The sequence below is a fragment of the Marmota monax genome, unplaced genomic scaffold (genome assembly GCF_021218885.2).
Source record: "Marmota monax isolate L192 unplaced genomic scaffold, Marmota_monax_Labrador192_F-V1.1 WCK01_AAM20220418_F8-fsc00061, whole genome shotgun sequence".
Classification (NCBI taxonomy): domain Eukaryota; kingdom Metazoa; phylum Chordata; class Mammalia; order Rodentia; family Sciuridae; genus Marmota; species Marmota monax.
The window spans coordinates 12040527-12054551 of NW_026695230.1; the positions used below are offsets into that span (position 1 = coordinate 12040527).

Sequence of the window (14025 nt, forward strand, 5' to 3'; positions counted from 1 at the left end):
AAAGAAAGGAAGCAGAAGATGGATACGAAGCAAGGAGCACTCTGGGAGAGATAAGAAAGAGTAAGGGTGGCCTGAGTATCGTTCAGGACACAATAGAAGCTGTGAATGGATCTGTGGAATGAATGAGCAAACCACAAAGAACACACAGTGAAAAGGGGAGGAAAAGACCCACTGGGAGAGAAATGCCACTAAATAAAGTAGAGGTATAAATGGAGTTCTATTTAAGATCCATTTAAAATAACTGAGATCAATATACATCACCAAATATTTTAACTACAAAAGAAATAAAGCATTCCGCAAGGAGCTAGGCTGCAGATTTCAGGTGGCGAATAAGGTCACAAGGTAAAAAAAAAAAGACCATTTTCTTTCATTGTAATGGAAAACCATGTCCAAATATTAGAGTAAAAAGCTATAGAACTTGGGTTTTAAATTCAGCTCAGTTATTACCCAAAAGCAAATACTTTCAAAAATTTTCAGTCATAAGAAATATAATCACCCACTAAGGGATGAGAAGTGTCTCCCACAAAAAAAGTTCTGATCTTAAAAGACAAACCTGAGAAAAGATGATACTCTTAAAGACAGTAAGAAATCCTGAATTAGTGTCTTTGGAAGAAAGAAAGAAGAAGAATATCAGAGGGAAAAAATGTTTGAGAAAGGAGTTGGGGGTTAGGAGAATTGTAGAATAAAAATAGATTAAAACAAGTAAGCTGAGCAGCAAATTAACCCAGTGGACAAGGCAGTTGGAAGAGTTGAGGAAAACCAAGAACAGGAAAGCTTTCCATAAAGTGAATCAGAGGTACTGTTCTAATAAGGCACGGGGGTATAGATATACTAGAAATAAAAACCTATGCTTAATTTATTTGTTTTCATTTATGTAATGCTGGGGCAAGCTCGTCACCACCAATTCAGAACCCCTACCCCCAAGTCCCTGGTTATTTTAAGCTGACAGCTATTTGAATTAAAAAGACCAGTGCCCAAGGAAATTAAAAATAACCAAATAAAACCAAGGTATTGTTTCCATTATACCAAAGAAAATCTAGGACCAAAACAAATTAACTGTAACAATCGAGAAGTAAAAAGTAGAATGACCTAACCTGAAAGGGACCAGGATTACTCTGAGCATAAATTTAAACTATCTGGAAAGCCAAACCAAACCAAACACAAAACAGAAAGAATGCTTCCAAATGAATCAATGCAGTAATTTACTAGGAAATCTTTAAAAAGGTTTAGGGAGTCTAAATAAATAAGGATAATAACAGAGAAAAAAAGTTTGAGAAAGGAGTTAGAGATTAGGAGAATTGTAGAATAAAAATAGATTAAAGCAAGATTAAATAGATCAAAAATAAATTGAAAAAACACTTAAAAGATATATTAAAGAGAAAAAAATTGAGATTTCAGACGAGGTGAAATTTAAGGCACAAGTTATTAAAGCAAGCTGATTTGTTAACTACGTGATGATAAAAGCTGGAGTTAATGAGAACATGATGATATTTTGTCTTTCGGGCCTAAGTACAGCAACAAATAGAAAGCAATCACGGTTAAAAATCAAAGAGAAATTAATAAGTATACGCCTTTAGAACAGGGTATTAATACTCTATCATCAGGATGTGATAAACAGAGAGGAGAATGAAGCAACAGAATTAAAAACATAATTGAATATACTATAATACAGCAGAAAGTGCAGATATTGTCAAAATTAGGTAGATTATACAACAACAACAGAACCCTGACATTTTATTGCTGGTTCCTCATGAGATGGTGAATTAACATATGCTCCTCATGTTCTTAATTTAGCCTGGGAAATTTCAGAAATGGTAGGAAGCACAGATCCAAGCAACTAACAGAGATATTGAAATAAAGGTGAGGTCAGAAGCGATCCTGACCTGCCCCGTGGGGATGGAGTGGAGGTGGCCTGAGCCAGGAGGAGATGGATAGAGGAGTGGCGGGTCTCCTCTTTCCTCTGGTCCAGTGGTGGGAGGATGGGTTTGTGAGGATTGTTATAGTTCTTCTCTTTCTCTTCTCTGACATTGCCAAGGGAGGGTCAGTGCCGGTCCTACGACTCAGATACCTGCAGGACCTGGCCAGCTCTATTTTTATTCTACAGCCAAAGTAATATCAAGAGAGCCCAAATTCCTCCACAGAAGAGAAGGGGATGAAAGGTGCCCCTTTTTATTGGGTATACGCTTCTCCATCCCTTCCCCTCCAGAAATCCAGGGCTGGGGGTTAGAACCTAAGGAGATCTTGAAGATTCTTCTTCAGCCTGCTTTGCTCTGGGTATCGGAATGAATCCTTAACTGGAGAAGTCATGCGTAGGATAGAAGCATACAGAAATGTCCGTGACAGTGATGTGATGTCTCAGCCTCTCTTACATGGCCTTATCTCTTTCCCTTTCTTTGAAGACACCAGAAAAGATGCCACCCCAGATTTGCCCCTTCCCCACCATACACTACCAGGCATAGTTATGTCACCAGAGAAACATAAGACCACCTGCCACAGAAGTAGATCCCCAGGACTACAACTGAATGCCAAGCCGCTTACTGCAGCAGATGGACCAAAAATTTAACACAAGCACAATCTATATCCTCAAAGACAAGAAGATATTAGTAATCTGAAGCAAACACAAGAAGTAGAGAAAAAGAACCAAATGCAATTTAGAAGTTAAACGAACATTCCTAATAGCTATGAAATCCCTGCCAAAGATGCACAACCTGAATCTAATCATATGAAAACATCAGACAACCCCAAATTGAATAAAGGTCTGTAAAATAACTGTCTGGTACTCTTCAGAAATGTCAATAACATGAAAGTTAAGAAAGATTAAAGAACTGTTCCAGACTAAAGGAGGCTAAAGAGACATGACAAGAAAATGTAGGGTATGATACCAGATTGGTTCTTGGACCAGATCCAATCTTTTCTTTTTTCTTTGCTACAGTTGTGCTGTGTAATATGAGAGCCAATTGTTACGTGTGGCCACTGAGTGATTAAAATGTAGTGAGTCTGAACGGAGATGTCCTGAAAATGTAAACTATATACTGAGTCTTTACATTAAAAAAGAATGCAAATATCCAAATAATATATTTTCATGTTAATGTTGGAATGATACTATTTTGGATATATTGGATTAAATAAAATAGAACATTAAAATTTGCATATGTGTGTATGTATGATACTGTGGAATGCATCCAAGGGCCTCTTGTAGGCTAGAGAAGTACTTACCACTGAGTTATTTCTCCCAGCCCTTTTTAATTTTATTGAGACAGAGTCTCTCTAAGTTGCCCAGGCTGTCCTCAAACTAGCCATCCTCCTGCCTCAGTCTCTTGAATAGCTGGGATCACAGGCATGTGCCAAATTTGATTTGCTTCTTTTTACTTTTTAAATGTGGTTACTAGAACATTTAAAATTGCATATGTGGATTACATCAATTGATATTGTACAGAATTGTTGTAGAGAACATTATTATTAATATTAACATATTGTTGTAGAGAATACAATTTGTGTATTTTGAGAAAACATACATAGATTCTAGTATGTTATCATGTTACTTTTAAGCATAACATGATTTTATAAAAGAATGTCTTTCTTAGGAAATACACATGGAAGTACTGATGTAACGTGGCAGGCACATTCTGCCACTTATTTGCAAGAGTTGACATATGGAGGTGAAACACACAGAACTATGTGGAGAGAGAAATGGTGAAGCAAATGTGGTAAAATGCTAACAATTGCAGAATCTGGGTGAAGGATAATCAGAGTTCCCTACAGGATTAGAAGTTATTTAAAAATAAAAGGTTATGGCAAATCCCTCTCAGTGGTTGAAATAAACAGCACAGTAGTTGGGATAAAAGCAGGATGGTTAACACTAAAGAAAGAATGAGTGATCTGGGGGACCAAGTTGAGGACCCTCCTAAAGGAAAGAACACATGAAGTAGGACCTATGTGTTTTGAAGAGATGAGTAGATTTCATATCTGAGTAGCTGGAGGCCCAGAAAGAGAGAAAAGAAGAGGAAAGGAAATATTTGACCCTCAAAAAAATCCCCAACTCTCCCAGAATTAAAAGAAGAGGAATAGCTTCATACTGAAAGGACCTATAAAACAGAAAACCATTTTTTAAAAAAGAAAAAAAAAATTCACACCCAGTCACATTAATAGTGAGAAGTAAGACTGTTAAGGAGACAAACAGGTAGAAAAAATGGGAAAGTACAGAGAAGAGACGACTTGAAAGAAACTAGAATCCGACTTATATCAGACTTTCAAAGAGCTGGATATCAGAATATGATGTTTTATAATATAAAAGGAAATGGTTTTGAACCTAGGTCTCATGTCCAGCTATATGTCATTTAAACGTAAGAACATAATACAAATATTCTCAGTTGTATAAAGCTGAAGGGGGTTTGCCTAGGGAAGATTTATTGTCAGCACATTCTTACAAGAAAAACTCAAATAAGAGGAATGTTAAAAAGCAAGGCGTGATCAAGGCTGTAGCAAAATTTGTGGTTGTGTAGAAAAGCAAAGACGAAAGAAAAGAGAAAAAAAAGAGAAAAAAAAATTATCCATAACAATCAACAAATACAAGCCAATCAAAATGAAGTACGCATTTGAGTAGAGGGATGGTAGAGACCAGGGGAATTTGAGAGCATGCAAAGTACTAATTTTATTTAGGAGAAGATGTTGCTGTAACATACTGATGAAGTCCACAGAGATGAACAGATATGGGCATGTGTCTTATGCTAAAGGCGACTCCCATAAGAACACAAAAAATGAATCAGATTATTTTTAAACCAGCAGAAGCAGACTTAATTTAGGCACTTTAAAGAAAAGAGTTTAAAAAAAAAGATCGTATAATCAGAAAACATAAAATAAGATGGCAGAAAAATTATAGTATGACAGTAATCACAATAACTCTGGGATAAATGGAATCAAACAAACAAACAAACAAACAAACAAAAAAAAACAAATAAAACCAGAGGGGCTTTGTATGGACCAATGATGCTCACGTGTCATGAAGTGAACAAAATATCCCTTGGCACCTGAGGTGGAATAAGAGAAAAAGGCTTTCTAAAGTAAATCTCCGCTAGGTTATTAAAAAAAAAAAATCCTCAGTAAACAAAGCAGAAATTACATACTCTGTACTCTCTAATCCAGACAAAATGATGAAACAAAATTAAGAACAACAATAGTTGACAAAAAACAAACAAATAAACAAACTCTGATTGCTTGGGATTTTTACAATACTTTGCCAATAAATAGGTATGTTGAAAAGATAAAGTGCACACAGGCGCTCTATGGAACAATGGAAATGAGGACACGTAGGAAAATCTCTGGGAAAAGCTCAGGGCTCAACAAAGAAGCAGCTTCCCAGCCCTAAGTGTCTCTGTTATTAATAAAAACAATGATGATAAAAAAGCAGGTAAATCAATATGAAAGTAAACAATATAAAAATTTACCAAAGGAACCAAAGGACAGTCCAAAAGGAATAGAAAAGATTGGGATATAGAAAAGCAGATAGATATATATATTAGGAAAGGGATACCAAGAGCATTATTTAACCAACTACTGAAACTTAGTTGACAGAGTTAACCCTTGTAAATTTAGTCAGAAAAGAAAGGAGAATGATTTCACTATCTCTATGGTCATATACTAAAGACTATGAAAACCTGAATTAAAAAGATGATTTTTTTAAGGAAAGAAATTCTAAAACAAACACAAAAAAGCCTGTAGGTACCAAAAGTTAATGAAAAAACTGGAAGAGGGCTGCTGGTGAGGACAGGAGGGCTGAGTGTGGACAACGCCTTCAGGGAATCTGTAATGAATACAAGTGGGTAGGGAACAACTAACCAATTTATTCCATGGTCTTGAGACTAAAGTCAAATAAGAGTAGAAAGAAAAATTAAAAAATTAAGTTGGCTATGGGGGCACGTGCCTGTAATCCAACCTATTTAGGAGGTTGAGGCAGGAGGATTTCAAGTTTGAAACTTAGAGAGACCCTGTCTTGAGATAAAAAATAAAAGGGCTGGGGGTGTAGCTCAGCGATAGAACACCTTTGTGTTCAATCCCCAGCATGGAGGAAAAAACTCAGAAAATATACACCTATTTCATTCTTACATGTAGATGTGAAGAATTTAGAGACAAGACAGGCCTGTGACCACTTCAAAGGAGAGACCTGTGACCCGTGACCACTTCAAAGGAGAGACCCCGTAAGAAAGACTGGGTCAGATAGACCTGATTCAAAGCTTGCTTCCCTTACAGATTTGCTCATTGCTAACCTTACCGGGACTCAGTTTCTTCTTCTGTAAACAGAGAACATGGTATTCATCTCATGGGGCTAAAGAAAAATATGGAGAAAATGTATGCAAAAATTAATATAATGTCTTGTCACAAGCACGTAATATTGGAAGATGCTGATTATGCATGTATACTAAAGGGAATAAAACACCATAATTAAGTCAGATTCATCACAGAGTAGTCTAGCAAATGGAAAACTAGTAATTATAATACTCACAAGAGACTAAATAGTAACAATTATATGTTCATATCAATAAGTGGCATTTGAAAACTCCGAAATCCATTAAAAAAATGCAAAGAAGGCATCTATATTTAACATTGAAGCCAACAGTCAACACTGTAATTAAGAGATATTAAAGGCATTGTAAATACAAACAGAAGTGAAGCAAGTCTGTCCATTTTTACCATTATGATTTAAAATTGTAAAGGAGTTCTTGTCAATGAATAAGAGGGAGACCGTACAAATAACAGAACAGTAATCAGAAAAAAATAAAAAGACAAACCCATTACAGGCAAATTGTGATTGATTACTTATGTAATCTGAGAAATCTTGGGTAGAGGCATTAAGGAAAAAGCATACAGGTACAATAAAAGTTAATAATGATCAATAACATTCTTCTATACTAATTATAACCTGTCAGAAAACATAATGAAAACTGGAAACCTCATTCATAATAATAACAAACACAAAGTAGTCCAAGGCATTAACTTCATGAGGGATGTATAGGAAAGAAACTGTACAGCTTTCATGGGAGAAAGAGAATCATTTATGAAAAATTATAATTTATTCAAGTTTTAGTTTTTACAGAAATTGCATATATTTTTAAAGTAGGGAAACATGATCCATGCAAATGCATTCCCCATTCTTAAAGAGTCTCCTTTTAGGTAAAAGTCTAGAAAACACCTGCCTAACAAGCAAGTACTGAGGTGTCCTGTCCAGAGCAAGGCTCCTGTGAATGTTCTGGGTGAGACGAGAACCCAGGTTGGTAAAGGGAGAGGGGATTTAGAAGACGTGGGAATGGGAACTGAGTTGGCATCTGAGTTTAGCCACAGATCCAGAGAAAAGACAGCCCATGTGGATGTCTCCACGTCCTGGAAAAGCAATGTGGGGAAGCAGCATTGGAGCCATCTGGGAGAGTAAGGTGAGTGGGTCAGAGAAGGTGGCAGTACAGCAGGCAAGCATAACCCTAGAGGAACCCTGGAGCAGTCAGTGCCCATACTGTATGTTCATTTCGCACATACAGAGTCTAAGAATCAATTCCTGAAAATGTGGGGCATTGCTGTCCCACAGGAAACAGATGGCATCATCAAATGGGGTAAGAGAGGATAGATTGGTGTAGGGACAATTTACAAGGGCACAGCAGGGTTAAAGGAAAGCAGTAAAGGAAGGTGGAGCTCTCAGGGGTGGTGAGCACCTGTTATGGTTTGGATGTGAGGTGTCCCCCAAAAGTTCACCTGTGAGATAATGCAAGAGGGTTTGGAGGAGAAATGATGGGGTTACGAGAGCCTTAACTAAATCAGTGAATTGATCACCTAATGGGATTAACCGAGTGGTAACTGAAGGCCAGTGGGGTGTGGCTGGATGAGGTCAGTCATTGGGATATATATTTGTTTTTTTGTGGTGCTGGGGATTGAACCCAGGGCCTTGTGCATGCAAGGCAAGCACTCTACCAACTGAGCTATATCCTCAGCTAGGGATATATATTTATATCTGGCCCTTGGGGAGATATCTCTCTATCTCTCTCTCTCTCTCCCTCTCTCTCTCCTTTCTTATCATCATGCGAGTTTGCCACACTCTTCTGCCATGATGTTCAGCCTCACCTTGAGCTCCAAGGAATGAAGCCTGCTATCTCTGGATTGAGACCTCTGAAACCTTGAGCACCCAAATAAACTTTTCCTTCCCTAAAATTGTGCTGGTTGGGTCCTTTAGTCACAGCAAAATGAAAAAGCTGACTAAAACAGCACCGCTAAACTTGAAATGTTTCCCTACAGGAATCAGGAAGGAGAGCTGCAGCTGGAAGAGAGGGTAGCTGGACAGAAGTTGTGGCTCTGGAAGAGGACTGCCCACCTTCAGCCTCCACAGGGAGGGACAGAAGGAGGTGGCTTGGGGATAGTGAAGTTAGATTGGGAAAGGAAGCCTATAGTCAGTCACATGTTATCACTGTTCTAGGCTCTGTACTAAGGAAGCCCACAAATGGTTGGTTTTATTCATAAATGAGAAGAAACTAAGCAAGCTAAATATTATTAAGCTAACAATTATTCCCAAGGCAATTTTTGGATTTAATGCAACTCCACTTAACATTCTGACAGGATCCTTTACAAGCTTGATGACATGATTTCAAAAATCATTTGTAAAAATAGAAAGACAATAATACTGAGGAATATTTTAAAAAGAAAAGGCACCTCCATTTCTAAGCCAGACACGTGGCTTATCAGCTTTGATGCTTCTCTCTCTCCCTTACTCCTCCGCATCCAATCCATGACAAAATCTGCTGCTGACAGATAGGCCCACTTACTATCTCCCCCATCACCAGCTCCACCACCACGGTCCAAGCCCGGCCATCACTGCTGACTCATGGCAATGTCCTCCTAACCCACCTTCTCACACACCACTGACCCCATCCAATCTGCTCTCCATGTGATGGCCACATATGGTCCCCTCTCTCTCCCCTGGCCTAACCTCTTCAGTAGCTTTTCATTGCTCATCTCCTTCCATTCTTTCTTTCCTTAACTCATTTTCAAACTGCTTCTTGCATTCATGCAACACAATTTATTGAGAACTTCAATGTGCCAGACAATGAGCAAGGCCCTGGAGAGATAATGAGCAAAATTAGACTTTGATTCATGTCACCTCCCTAGTGATTTAAAGACAAAGGACAATAAACATTAAAAAAAAAAAAGATTCAAGTGTGTTAATAATTTCAACCAAGACCAATTTAAAATAATGAGATTAATTTTTTATGACCATCAAATTGGCCGAATCCAAACAAGAAAAGCTTAAATTGAATGCTGAGAAATAGATATTTTGTTCATTATGGTTAACATGGTGAATCAATACAAATGTTTCAGAGACGAATCCGGCAAGCAATCTCAAGTCAAAAAAAAAAAAAAAATCCCACATCCTTTGAGCCAGCAGTCTTACTCTTGGGAAATTATTTCAAGGAAATAATTTCAAGAAAAGGGGAAGGGTGGAGGAGACTTTACAAAGTTTTTACTGCAGTACTCTCTAAGCTAGCAAAAGATCTGACATCAACCTAAAAGGTCAATAAAAGAAGAGATGGATAAATGGTTTGGAGTAAACTGCCGTAATAAATTATGATTATGAAAGGAAAATCAAGTGCAAAAAGTAGGACTCAGTATGTTTGAATGTGAAGTAGGTACTCGGTCAGTGGATGGATATGTAAAGGAATAAAAATAGTTGCCAAGTGTTAAAGCGATGGTTTTTCAAGTGATTGGATGCAATAAATATTAAAGGCAAGTGACCCAACAGAGAAGATGGTTGAATTTCATTGTAAAATTAACTTTGATTATGTAGAGTATATTTCCCAGTGGCCATATCAATATTTTAAGTAACACAATAATGGGATTCTGGATAAATATTCTTTTCATCAATATGTACTTTTAAAACAGTATTGAATGGCTGGGGGTCATATGCCTTCCATTGTCTAGGAAGACGACAGAGTTTCTACGAGATGGAAGCATTTGTCAAAAAAACCCAGGAGTTGTATGCAAGCTGGAGACCAATGAGAGTCAGCAGTTGGTAGGAAGCTCCCAATTCTGTGGCAAAGACTGGGCATATCTCCAGACCTTGGGACATCCTGATGTGCCTGGTCACCTTGTTCCTGGGAAGCAACTGCTCCTATAGTTCCTGTGCCTGGGAACTAGACTGACAGTACCTAGAGCAGATGCTGCAGGAGCTTGCAGTTTTCCTAGTGCTTCAGGAATCAGGAATTCCATCAGGCTCAGCAAATCTACTCCTTCTCTTTCTGACATCTAGTTAGGATTTCTGCAGAGTAGGTCTTTCTACAGTGGGCCCAGCAGTTCAGTGTGGTACAGAATTTGGTACCAGTTGAGTTTCGTGTCTGTATAGCCAACCCTTATTAAAAGATGCTTTGTGTTTAAGACATTTAATTTTACTGTAGAGGACAGATTGCCTCATGACAGACCCCAGAGGAAGACAAAAGGAAATCAGGATCTTAGCTCTGATTTTGGTGGGGACCCTTGCTGGCTATGTGATCTGAGCATGATTTCTTTGTGTTTCACATTTTTTGTTTGTTTGTTTTTCCCATTACAAAATTAGGAGGTAAACTTATATGATCCAAGCTTAAAAAGGATTTCTAGATCTTCTTGATTGGGAATATATTAAGAGGATCTCACTATTTCCGGATGGCCAGCAGAGATTTAGGTCATTAAAAGGAAGGCCAGTGGCCATTTAGGCCATTCTCCCACCTCCCTTTCACCGCATCTACTCTCCAGGGTGGGAACTGCAGAGTGCTCTGTACTCCAATGGAGGGAACCCCAGAAATAGCATTTGGAACGAATGTTTTGTACCATGATTGAGAAGAATCACCTGCAGATGTGGGCCACTGTACCAAATGGTTGAAAATACAGGTGGTGCTCAACCCTCCCTGTTGCTCAACCCTCCATGATGAATCTCAAGTTTCTCAGAAAGTAAGAGCACCTTAAGTTGCTATCTTATCCTATCACAGAGGTTCTTAAAGTGTGATTCACATAGCCCTGAGGACCCCAAAACGCTTTTGGGGGTCTGAAAGGTGAAAAATATTTTCATAGTAATATTAAGACATAATTTGCTTTTTGCAGTGTGCTAACATTACTGCTGGCACTGAGCACAGGTCAAGGTAGTGGCCCTGAACTGTCAGCACTCAATGTTTCTTCACTGCCACTGACTCACAGTAGACAACAGAAAAGTTAGTTTCACACAAGAATGTCCCTGATGAAACAATAAAAATGATTAATTTTATTAAATCTCTACCTTTTAGTGCACATCTTTTTATTATTCTGTGTGACTAACTGGGAAATATGCAAAAGCACTTCTGCTGTATATGAAGTACTCTTATTGTCCCAAATGAAAGCACTTATGTGTTCTTTGAGGTGCAAGCTGGAATAGTTGCCTTTTTCTGTAATAAAACATAATTTTTACATGAAAGAACAAATGACAGACAAGTCATGGTTATTCAGACTTGGGAATGAGGCAGAAATTTTCTCAAAAATGAAGTGTGCCTGTCACTTCAAGGAAAACAGCTGATGGGTACTTTTTGCCAATGATAAAATTTAAGATTTCAATAAAAAATCAGAATCTTGGACAACCTGAATGCATTCTATGAATTTGATAGCCTTGCAACACCTAAACACTCTTCAGATGAGGGTTTTCATATTGTTTAATGAACGGTCTCGGCATTTGGATGATCTGTATAATTCAATAAACCAATAATTTCCAAATGAACAATCTATGATGTTATCAAATTCCATTCAAGGTGGAAGGTAAGCAATGCATTTTAGTGTAACCCAGTACAAATCCATTGACATAGTTTCATATTCCACAGTATAATTGGCCTTCAAAAATAATCATTTGTAGAGTTGGTTGTAGTATGTGGCATGGTATTAAAGATGATTTATATTTGTTTGGAAAGGCTATTAAAATACTCTTCCCATTTCCAGTTATGTATCTGTGTGAGGTGGAATTTTCTCCCTGTACTTCAACCAAAAACATACCACAATAGACTGAAAGCAGAAACAAAGGTGAATGAGAATCTGTGAGTCTTCTATTAAGCCAGTCATTTAAAAAACTGGCAGAAATGTGAAACAATGCTTTTTTACTAACTTTCTTTTGTTATGGACAGCATAGTAATTTTTATAAAATGTTTTACTTACGTCAATTTCTAATGAGTTTATTAATAATTTACTATATATTACTTTTTAAAACTAATTAATCAATATTTTAAAATTCGTTTCAATTTTTGATATGGTGAACACACATAAACAAAAATATGTTGAAGTTCTCAGTAATTTTTAAGCAGATAAAAGGGGTTCTGGGAATAAAATGCTGGAGAATCACTGTTGTAAGATCCCTGAAGAAAAAGTGGTGTTTTGGATGACTGATTAACAAAGGAAGAGGGGGATTTGGTGTCTTTCAGTTGACACTGGTGTGGGGAAGCTTCTCTGTGTTTGGTGACAGGACTGGTTATCAAGACAGGATCTGCAGCAACAAAAGGAAATTTACCTGCTACCTAAGACTGATAGAAATCATTTTGGGGAACAGAGATTTCAAGGTCCTGAGGTGACCTTCCCTGTTCTCTTCCAAGTGTCTCCAGTTCTCTGAATGTTCAAGTTCACGCCTTTCCCTCCAAGGAAAGGACAGTCCAGCCTACAGTCCCTGTTCAGTGCTGGCCATCTTGACTAGGTGAAGGCTAGACACTTGCTTCCCAGGACATAGTAAAGCCACTCTGAGCTCAGAAGTTGGTGCCTGGTCCTGGTCCTCATCCTGGCTGGCTTTTGTCCTGGAAGACTTCTCAGTCAGGTGGGGAAGAAAGGCTCCTGAAGAAATAACTGCAGTATGATATGATAAATGCTATTCTGTACATAGTGATGAAATTGTCCAACCAAAAATTAGGATACGATCTGACAGTATAACATAATATCTGATAGTGGAACAATCTGGGGAAACTAGAACTTGTGTCTGCTATATTTATTAAGAAACTTCCAGCAACTCCACTGAAATTCTCTGCAGATTTGTATTTCATTTGCCCCAAAGATCCAGAAACAATGGTTTTGTACCCCATCCCCCCACCAATTCTGGGAAATGATGGTGGCAGAATAGAAAAGGGCAAAAAAAAAAAATCTTAGAATCACAAAGGATGAGTAATGGCCCCCTAACATTTTATTTCCTCTGGTTAGTGGATAGAGGCCTGTAGGAAATTTTTTCCAACATACTTGTTCCAAGTGGTTTTCTCCTCCAGGCAGAGAGTCCAAGTTTGTTCACACAGGTCTCCCACACCAGCTGAGGCACATCAGGCTGAATCCCAGAGTCAGAAGATTGAACTAGGCTTCTAGGATCCCAAGCCTCGAATGTACGTGGGTAAAATTAAACAATAGGGCTCTTGATCTGCCAAGAAATGTTGGAGTCCCCCCTGGGTGGGCTGTTTGGGGACCAGGAAGGTTCTGGTCTGGCTTGGGTCTTCTGAAGTTCCAACCATGTGCCCCTTTTCTCCCTTTTCCTCTGGGGCTTGGCTCAAATTCCTCTTTTTAATCTCTTTCTGCCATTCCCACTGGGCCTTCCCAGCTGTGGTAACTCCAAAGTGAAATGCGCAGGAACAAAACAGACAAAGAGCAGAAAAAAACCTGCTCAGTGCCACACATGGACCTTCTGCCCCCCACAGCCAGAGAGAACGGGTAAGCTCAGGCCTAAAGACAACCCAAACTGAAGGCAAGACAAAGAGCCTGGCAAACCCTTGTTTGAGACTCGGACCCACCACTTACATTTGACTCTGGGCAAATCATGACATCTCTCTGGTCCCCAGTGAGCTTAACCACAAAACCAAGTTATTTTGAGAATTAAATGACATTACATATGTGAAAATGCTTGGTACATGGTAGGTTCACTACTCATAGTTAAAACGTTTTACTTCCTTCTGTGTGATGGTTTGATTAACATCCGGACTATTCTTTGAGTGGAATGAGAACCTACACGGAATCTTTTTTGATTCACTCTTATATCTCCAGAGT

The 14025-nt window shown here is 38.3% G+C and overlaps 1 protein-coding gene across 1 annotated transcript in view; it reads right to left on the bottom strand.

Moving 5' to 3' along the window:
* The window catches only part of Spon1 (spondin 1), a 275932-nt gene that overhangs the window by 141369 nt on the left and 120538 nt on the right, over positions 1 to 14025 (bottom strand). The window lies entirely within an intron of this gene.